We start from the raw sequence: 9,359 nt of genomic DNA, 5'->3' as shown, positions 1-9,359 counted from the left end.
AAGTGTGTTAGGTGGAACACTGTCTCAGGTGGCCATTAAGAGTGTTACTGCTGTTTAAATGTGGCAAAATGTTTGCAACATAATAAGGTTCTTATAAAATGGCAGAAAGTGGGGAGGAACTAAAAAGCCTCTTTTTTTTTTTTTTTTTTTTTTAAGCCTCTTGAAAGTGAAAGAGGAGAGTGAAAAAGATGGCTTAAAGCTCAACATTCAGAAAACGAAGATCATGGCATCTGGTCCCATCACTTCATGGGAAATAGATGGGAAACAGTGGAAACAGTGTCAGACTTTATTTTGGGGGGCTCCAAAATCACTGCGGATGGTGATTGCAGCCATGAAATTAAAAGACGCTTACTCCTTGGAAGGAAAGTTATGACTAACCTAGATACCATATTAAAAAGCAGAGACATTACTTTGCCAACAAAGGTCCGTCTAGTCAAGGCTATGGTTTTTCCAGTGGTCACGTATGGATGTGAGAGTTGGACTGTGAAGAAAGCTGAGCGGTGAAGAATTGATGCTTTTGAACTGTGGTGTTGGAGTAGACTCTTGAGAGTCCCTTGGACTGCAAGGAGATCCAACCAGTCCATTCTGAAGGAGATCAGCCCTGGGATTTCTTTGGAGGGAACGATGCTGAAGCTGAAACTCCAGTATTTTGGCCACCTCATGCGAAGAGTTGACTCATTGGAAGAGACTCTGATGCTGGGAGGGATTGGGGGCAGGAGGAGAAGGGGATAACAGAGGATGAGATGGCTAGATGGCATCACCAACTGGATGGACGTGAGTTTGAGCGAACTCAGGGAGCTGGTGATGGACAGGGAGGCCTGGCGTGCTGCAGTTCATGGGGTTGCAAAGAGTTGGACAAGACTGAGTGACTGAACTGAACTGACTGAAAATACAATTTATATACATTGTTTCCAGGTGGTGGAAGTGGTAAAGAACAGCCAGCCAATGTATTAAACATAAAAGAAACAGGTTTGATCCCTGGGTTGGGAAGATCCCCTGGAGAAGGAAATGGCAACCTGCTCCAGTATTCTTGCCTGGAGAATCCCATGGACAGAGGATTGTGGCGGGTCATAGGGTCACACAGAGTTTGACCCGACTGAAGTGACTTAGCACGCATCCTGGTTTTATAACAATAAGTTTCTAAAAAAAACTCAGAGCTATAGATTCAAATATTGATAACAGTTGCCTCTGGGTAATTAAAGTTTTTCTCTCTTTGTAGGGTTAAAGTTTTATGTGGTTTATTTGTGAAAAGAAAAGAGAGAAAGAATGAACAGACAAACGCTTAGCTGTGCTTGTGAAAGTATTATACCTTGAATGAGCAGGACAGTTTGAAACCGTTTACCTCAGACTGGGACTTGAACCCATGTGCTGAAACTCAAACTGAGCCCAAATCTCATGGTCTTCCAACTGAGATCACAGACCTGGTTTCAGGACCTAATGAAGCTCAGGTTCTTGATGTCTCATCTCAGAAAGAATTCAATGAGAGAAAAAGTGATAGGTAAGAAGTGGATCTATTCACAGAGAAACACACTGAGCAGACAAAGAGTATGGGCCTCCGCAGAGGCTGAGTACAGAGGCCCCAAAATGTGGCATGGTTAATTTTTATGGGCCTGGTAATTTCATAGGCTAATGAGTGGGAGGAATATTCCAACATATTTGGGGGAAGGGGTGGAGATTTCCAGGAATTGGGCCACCGCCCACTTTTTGGTCTTGTGACAGTGCCTTGAAACTGTCATGGCACCTCTGGGTGTGTCATTTCACTTGCTCACTGAGGATCTAGGTCTGCCATCTTGGACCCATTTGATTCTAATCGGTTTATGTTTTGTCCTGGGGTGATGTCATTCTTTCAAAAGTTGTGCCCTGCCCCCTTCCCTCCTGTGTCAAGTTGGGGGAACATTTCCAAGATGAGAGAGTCTTGAGCAGGCTTATGTGCTAGAAATGAGGGTACTCAAATGAAGACCAGGACTCACTGGAGGAGGAAGGGAGAAGAAGGAACTGGGGGACAGTAGGGATACCTGCATTATTTCTCGGCTCCCATTCCCCCATCCTGAAGACACAGGCTCTCTGGCCACACTCCCTGTTACCCTGACAGCCATTCAAACTCCTCCACCGACCTCTGCCTCCCTGTCCCTTCCCTTTACCTGGAGCACTCCTCCCTGCTCTCCTGTTTAGCTCAGGACCAGATGCCAAGCTATTGCTGACTCTCAGGGGACTGAGCTTCTCCACTCTGGAACGCTCCTCAAAACTGTAATTTAGTAACAAGGTAGTAATGCATGTCTTTGCTCCAATAGGTCAGCTCCACCATCACGGGGACCATAGCTGTCCCCAGAGCCCAGCACAGTGCCTGGAACACACAGTGAAAAGGAATTGAATGAATGTCTAACCATCAGTAAGAACAGTTTCCAGCCTTATACATAGGACAGAGCCCCCCGCTCTGTTTTTTTTTTCTGACAGAACCATGTAGCTTTGGGGATCTTTGTTCCTCAAACAGGGATCAGCAGTGGAAACGTGGTGTCCTACCCACTGGACCACCAGGGAATTCCTGAACACAGTCGCTTCAGTCGAGTCTGATTCTTTGAGAGCCTATGGACTGTAGCCCGCTAGGCTCCTCTGCCCATGGGATTCTCCAGGCAAGAAAGTATTCTTGAAAAGAAAGTGGGTTGCCACGCCCTCCTCCATGGGATCTTCCCTACCCACAAATTGAACCCCAGGTCTCTTACTGTATCATGCATTGGCAGGCAGATTCTTGACCACTAGCGCCCCCTGGGAAGCCTGAGGCCAGAGACCCTTCTAAATCTCCACTAGGCTTCACCCTGCCTACGCGGTTGTTAAGGAAGCCTCCTGCTTCCTACCTCTACTTCTTGGTGTCAAAAAAATGTTCAATAACGGTGTGTCCAGAAAGTGACGTCGCTCAGTCGTGTCTGACTCTTTGCAACCCTGTGGACTGTAGCCTACCATGCTCCTCCATCCATGGGATTTTCCAGGCAAGAATACTGGAGTGGATTGCCATTTCCTTCTCCAGGGGATCTTCCCAACCCAGGGATCAAACCCGGGGTCGCCCGCATTGTAGCAGATGCTTTACTGTCTGAGCAACCAGGAAAGTCCTTGTGTGTTCAAAGAATATTTAAATACATTCAAGGAGGAGAAAACTCAAAAAAGAAACCATCCCCACTTTAAAACCCTGGTGGCAATTATTTTAGGAACTTTCAGTTCTTTTTAGTAAAACAACTCAAATTTTGAGTGTCTAGAGGAGAAGGGGACGACAGAGGATGAGATGGCTGGATGGCATCACTGACTCGATGGACATGAGTCTGAGTGAACTCCGGGAGTTGGTGATGGACAGGGAGGCCTGGCGTGCTGCGATTCATGGGGTCGCAAAGAGTCGGACACGACTGAGCGACTGAACTGAACTGAACTGATACCGTGCTCCAAGGATGAAACAACTAATTATATAATAATAACACCTCCTGGAGTATGGACTTCTCAACATGCACTGCAAGCACTTTGCATGAATTCTCACAACGTCCTCATAGACCAGGTATTGTTACAATCCACATTTCACAGATACAGGGAAGAATGAAGGCTCAGAGACCTTGTGACTTACCCATGGTCGTGCATAGCTGGTGAAGTGGAGGTTGGACTAAACCCCAGAACTGCCCGATCCTTTCTTTAGGCAGGCCTATGCTCCTTTCTTTAAACCACCCCATGCCTCAATTTTCTTATACAAAATTGAGATGCCTGGCCTATCCCACTGTGTTGAAATAGGACTGGATGAGTTAACACTTGGAAAGGAAGCACACAAAGCAGCGCCTAGTATGCTATCAGTATTTATCAGTACTCTTCAATTATTACCATTATTATTACCACCAAGCCGTAAGGGATCAAAGAGACCACACAGAGGGAGACTGGGCCTTAAAAGACAGGAGAGATCAGTCCTGTGTTACAGTGTAGGTTCTCGGTGTACACACACACACACACACACACACACACATAAAACAACTGGTCATCTAAATAAGTGCCATCTGTCCCCAAGGTGACACCAATTATGTGCTAGGCACCATGCTAGTTCTGAGGTCTGCGATGGTTTCTGCCCTCTACAAGTTTACAGCACGAGAGAGACGATCATATAATAAAGCCTTGCATCCACTCGGGGTGATGGCCAGGGACGTGTGACCAGCAGAGGGCCTCTGCAGTTTGGGATCAGAAAGAACCTTTGGGAGGAGAGGGCTTCTAGGCCAAGGTCTGAAGAAAAAGAAGTCAGTGTGGCAACGACAACTTGAAGGTGAAAATAGGAGTAGAAAGAGGGAGGCGGGCGGGGGTGGGCGGGGGGGGGGGAGAAAGAGGGAGGGAGTCTTCCAAGCAGAAGGAAGAACTCGGTACAAAAGTCTCCAGGCGACAGAGAACCTGGTGCCTTGATGCTGCAGGTGGACAGGAGCCAGGTCATGAGGATGCTCAAGGGACATGAGGTTTGGACTTTCTCACTAGATCACCAGGAAACCAGTGATGGATTTTTAGCAAGGGAGTGACTTAATTGGATTTATATATTTTAATAAGATCCTTGGCTGCAGAATGGATTGTGAACAACTAGATTCCCTTAGACCAGGACAGCCCTACTAATTCTTTATCTCTAAGCTGGGCTCTGGGATTTCCCAGGTCATTCTTTTGTGCTCTGAAACTAAAGAGTCACTTATTCAAGAAGAATTCCAGAACTATTTAGAGTAAAAGCGGTACCAGAGAAAGAACAGCTTGGAATAGGAAAATCCGGTGCAGTTCTAGGCAGTAGGCATTACCTCAAAGTTACATGGCAGGCTTCCCAGCTTAGTCCTGGGAGGCCTTTACCAGCCCAGGTAAGGGCTTCATTACTTTCTCCACTCATTCATTCATCAAATGATTATCCTACACCCCCTGAGTCAGACACTGTGCTCCAGAGTGGCCAACACCACCAGTTCCAGCTCTCTTGGAATCTGCATTCTAAGAAGTGATTACAGGGCAGAAAGCTTGGAAGAAGCCTAAGGTCATACCACTGGGGTGATGGAGAGTGGGGTGGGAAGGAAGTGGTGATAAAAGGCCCAACCCCAGGCCTCTCACATGGAAGAGCACAAATAACCAGTTTATCCAACAAATATTAACTGCATGACTACCATAAGCCAAGGACCAGAAGGAAAAAAGCAAGAGAGGGAAACAGAGAAGGATAAGGGTGCATCTCTCGGACTGCAAGGGGATTAAACCAGTCCATCCTAAAGGAAATCAGTCTTGAATATTCATCAAGGACTGATGCTTACGCTGAAGTGCCAATCCTTTGGCCACCTGATGCAAAGGACTGACTCACTGGAAAAGACCCTGATGCTGGGAAAGATAGAAGGCAGGAGGAGAAGGGGACAACAGAAGATGAAATGGTTGGATGACATCACCGACTTGATGGACATGAGTTTGAGCAAGCTCTGGGAGTTGGTGATGGACAGGGAAGCCTGGTTTGCTGTAGTCCATGGGGTTGCAAAGAGTCAGACACCACAGAGCTACTGAACTGAACTGAATGTTACCCAAGGCAGACAGGGAAGGCCTTTAGGAGGAGGTGACATTTGAGAAGTCAATTCAATCCCCCAGGCCGCCCCTCCTTCTGCCCCTTGGCCTTTGCTTCCTCCCAGCACTGGCTCCATCCCACCCCCACCAGGAAAGGCCTGGCTCAAAGGTGGACTGAGACAAAGGAGCCTTAATAAACTCATTAAAACAGCTTTGTCAGAGCTGGAGTTGGAGAGCTGGAAGGAAGGGAAGGACAATAGGGTAAAATTCCCGCCCCTTCCCCAGCTGGGGGCCCAGGAGGATAAATCCTCCTTCTGGTACTCACAAGCATCGCTGTAGGTTCAGCCGCATCCTGGAGCAGCCATCCGTCCCCTCAGGACCAAACAAGGTGTTGCTTTCTCTTTGGACCTGCTGTGTGGGAACCCCTATGCTAGCCCAGTTAATGATGATTATTAGAATGTCATGGAGGAGAGTTTGGCATCTGGCATTGGGGTTTAAAACCTTGGCTTATTGTACAGTTGCTGTGTGATTTTGTGTGCTTCCTGACCTTCGCTGATGCTCTGCAAATGTTTTTGTTTCCTAGCTCTGCAAAGTGCTGGCTCTTTTTTTTTTCAGTTTGGCCAAACTGCATGGCTTTCAGGATTTTAGCTCCCCAACCAAAGACTGAACTCCACACCCAATCCTAACCACTGGACTGCCAAGGAATTCTTTTTATTTTTTAAATCTGAGATTGAAGATGGTTCTTCTTAGACCAGTCTTCCCTGAAGACTTAATTGGAGGAATCTTTCCTTGTTATTCTCCGTTGCAATCTTGTTTGACTGCTTTCTTGGCAGCATTCTTAATTTGGTATTACACAGTCACTGTTTGTTTCCTCCTTTGCTGCTGCTGCTGCTGCTGCTGCTAAGTCGCTTCAGTCGTGTCCGACTCTGTGTGACCCCGTAGACGGCAGCCCACCAGGCTCCCACCATCCCTGGGATTCTCCTGGCAAGAACACTGGAGTGGGTTGCCATTTTCTTCTCCAATGTATGAAAATGAAAAGAGAAAGTGAAGTTGCTCAGTCGTGTCCGACTCTTAGCGACCCCATGGACTGCAGCCCACCAGTCTCCTCTGTCCATGGGATTTTCCAGGCAAGAGTATTGGAGTGGGGTGCCACTGCCTTCTCCACCCTTTGCAATGTCTACCGACTCTGTTGCATGCTGAGACCACTGTCTCCTTGGCCTCCAGTTTACCTGTGCCAGGCCAGTGCTCACCCATGGTCATCCGTGTATGTGCCCACCTTGCATACACATAAGGGGCTTCCCTGATAGCTCAGTTGATTAAAAAATCTGCCTGCAATGCGGGAGACCCTGGTTTGATTCCTAGGACAGGAAGATCCGCTGGAGAAGGGATAGGCTACCAACCTCAGTATTGTTGGGCTTCCCTACTGGCTCAACTGGTAAAGAATCTGCCTGCAATGTGGGAGACCTGGGCTCGATCCCTGGGTTTGGGAAGATCCCCTGGAGAAGGGAAAGGCTACCCACTCCAGTATTATGGTCTGGAGAATTCCATGGACTATACAGTCCATGGGGTCGGAAAGAGTTGGACTCGATTGAGTGACTTTCATTTCACTTCACTGCATACACAGAACGTGGGATGATTAAAATACAGGCCACGTCTGGTTACTGTGAGGCTTCAGGGCATCTGAAGGCCTAAAGGTAGCTGTAATTAAAGTACCTGGTTCTGAGCATGCTTTTTGTGTTTGGGGGCTGGTGTGACCCTACAGAGGAAGACTGGGAGTAAAGCAAGTGGATAGTCACCATTCCGAATGTTATAGTCTGCATTATACAGGTTACAAACAAACAGCTGCTGTTTAGAAATAAAGAATGATTTGCCATGCAGCCCAGTATATAGATTTGTTTTGTTTTTAGAAAGCAAACTAGAACTCAATACATGAAGTGCCCTTCAATCAGTTACCTTGTCAGGTTATCAGGTATGCATTTATTCTGGGGCTAGAGTTTAATTCCGTGTGAGAACAGTTTCTTCTGGAACAATCTTTTTAGTTTGATGGCCCTCAAAAATAAAAATATCCTCTGTCCCTTGAAGACGGATTTGATTTTGAGAGTCCAGAGTTATTCAGAGACAAAATAAATGATTAAATTAGGATTTAAAAGGTTGATCTTTTTTTGATTTATAAAATGGGTTGTGAACACGACTTTTGTTCCAGTTCATTTAAAAGAATAAACCCATGAGAATGCCCTCAAAATTTCCGAAAATTGAAGCAAAATGAAAGAAGCCAGTTTCACCACATATTAAGAAATAAAGTAAAGCCAGACATATTTATTTATATGAAATGCCCAGAAAAGGCAAATTTATAGAGACACAAAGTGGTTGCCTGGGGCTGGGGGTGAGAATGGCATGAGGTTTCTTTTGGGGGTGATGGAAATGTTCTAAAATCAGATTGTGGTAATGTTTACACAGCTTTGTGAATTTACCAACAATCATTGAATCGTATGCTTAAAATGAGGGAAGTATATGGCATACAAATTACACCTAAATGAAACTATTAAAAAAAGAGAAAATAAAATAATAACACAGAATGTGGAATTGATACTGGGATAATCACAGCAGGCATGCAAGCTAAGTCACTTAAGTCATGTCAGACTCTTTGTGACCCCACGGACTGTAGCCTTCCAGGCTCCTCTGTCCATGGGATTCTCTAGGCGAGAATGCTGGAGTGGGTTGCCATGCCCCCCTCCAGGGGATTTTTCCGACCCAAAGATCAAGTCCACGTCTCTTATGTCTCCTGCATTGGCAGGTGGATTCTTTACCACTAGTGCCACCTGCGAAGCCCTGGGATAATGATAGGTATCAATTTAACTGAACAGCAAGTCCAGAAACAGACTTAAGTATATGTTTAATGCATGTCAAAAGCAATATTTCAGAACGGAGTAGACTACTTAAATTGCTCAGTAAACAGTGTGCCCTCAAATCCTTTTGAACACATGCACTCCACTAGTCTCTGAGTTTTGTTTTTTCAAAATATTTATTTACTTAGTTGCATGCAGGAGACCCTGGTTTGATTCCTGGGTCAGGAAGATCCACTGGAGAAGGGATAGGGTACCCACTCTAGTATGCTTGGGCTTCCCTGGTGGCTCAGCCGGTAAAGAATCCGCCTGCAATGCGGGAGACCTGCGTTCAATCCCTGGATTGAGAAGATCCCCTGGAGGAGGGAACTGCTACCCACTCCAGTATTCTGGCCTGGAGAATTCCATGGACTGCATAGTCCTTGGGGTCGCAAAGCGTTGGACACGACTGAACCACTTTTACTTTCACCAGGTCTTAGTGAAATCTTTAGTTGCAACATGTGGGATCTAGCTTCCCGAGCAAGGATCAAACCCGGGCCCCCTGCATTAGGAGCGCAGAGTCTTAGCCACTTGATCACAGGGGAAGTCCCTAGTCTATGATATTTGAATGATGGAACCATATCGTTTTCATCTGTGCAACTATAAGGCCTAGCTTAGTGCCCGAACACATATAATATCCATTCCTCAAAAGGCTGAGCTGTAAATTCCTTGCAGTTTTCAAAGTCTCAGGCAAAGGAATTATCATCTTTTAAAGAAAAGATTCCTTGCAAATACTGTCCCCAAACCAAAGCTTCTCTCTATCTAAAATGTACATCCAGACTTCCTTGGTGTTCCAGCGGTTAAGAATCTTCCTGCCAATGCAGGGGATATGAGTTTGATCCCTGGGTTGGGATGATCCCACAAGCCATGGGGCAAGAAAGCCCATGGGCCACAACTACTGAGCCCATGCTCTAAAGCCGACGAGCTGCTACTACTGAAGCTTATGCCCCGCAACAA

Source organism: Ovis aries, chromosome 3, assembly GCF_016772045.2.
Source record: "Ovis aries strain OAR_USU_Benz2616 breed Rambouillet chromosome 3, ARS-UI_Ramb_v3.0, whole genome shotgun sequence".
In the NCBI taxonomy this organism is placed as follows: Eukaryota; Metazoa; Chordata; class Mammalia; order Artiodactyla; family Bovidae; genus Ovis; species Ovis aries.
Note: the sequence above shows the minus strand (reverse complement) of the source record.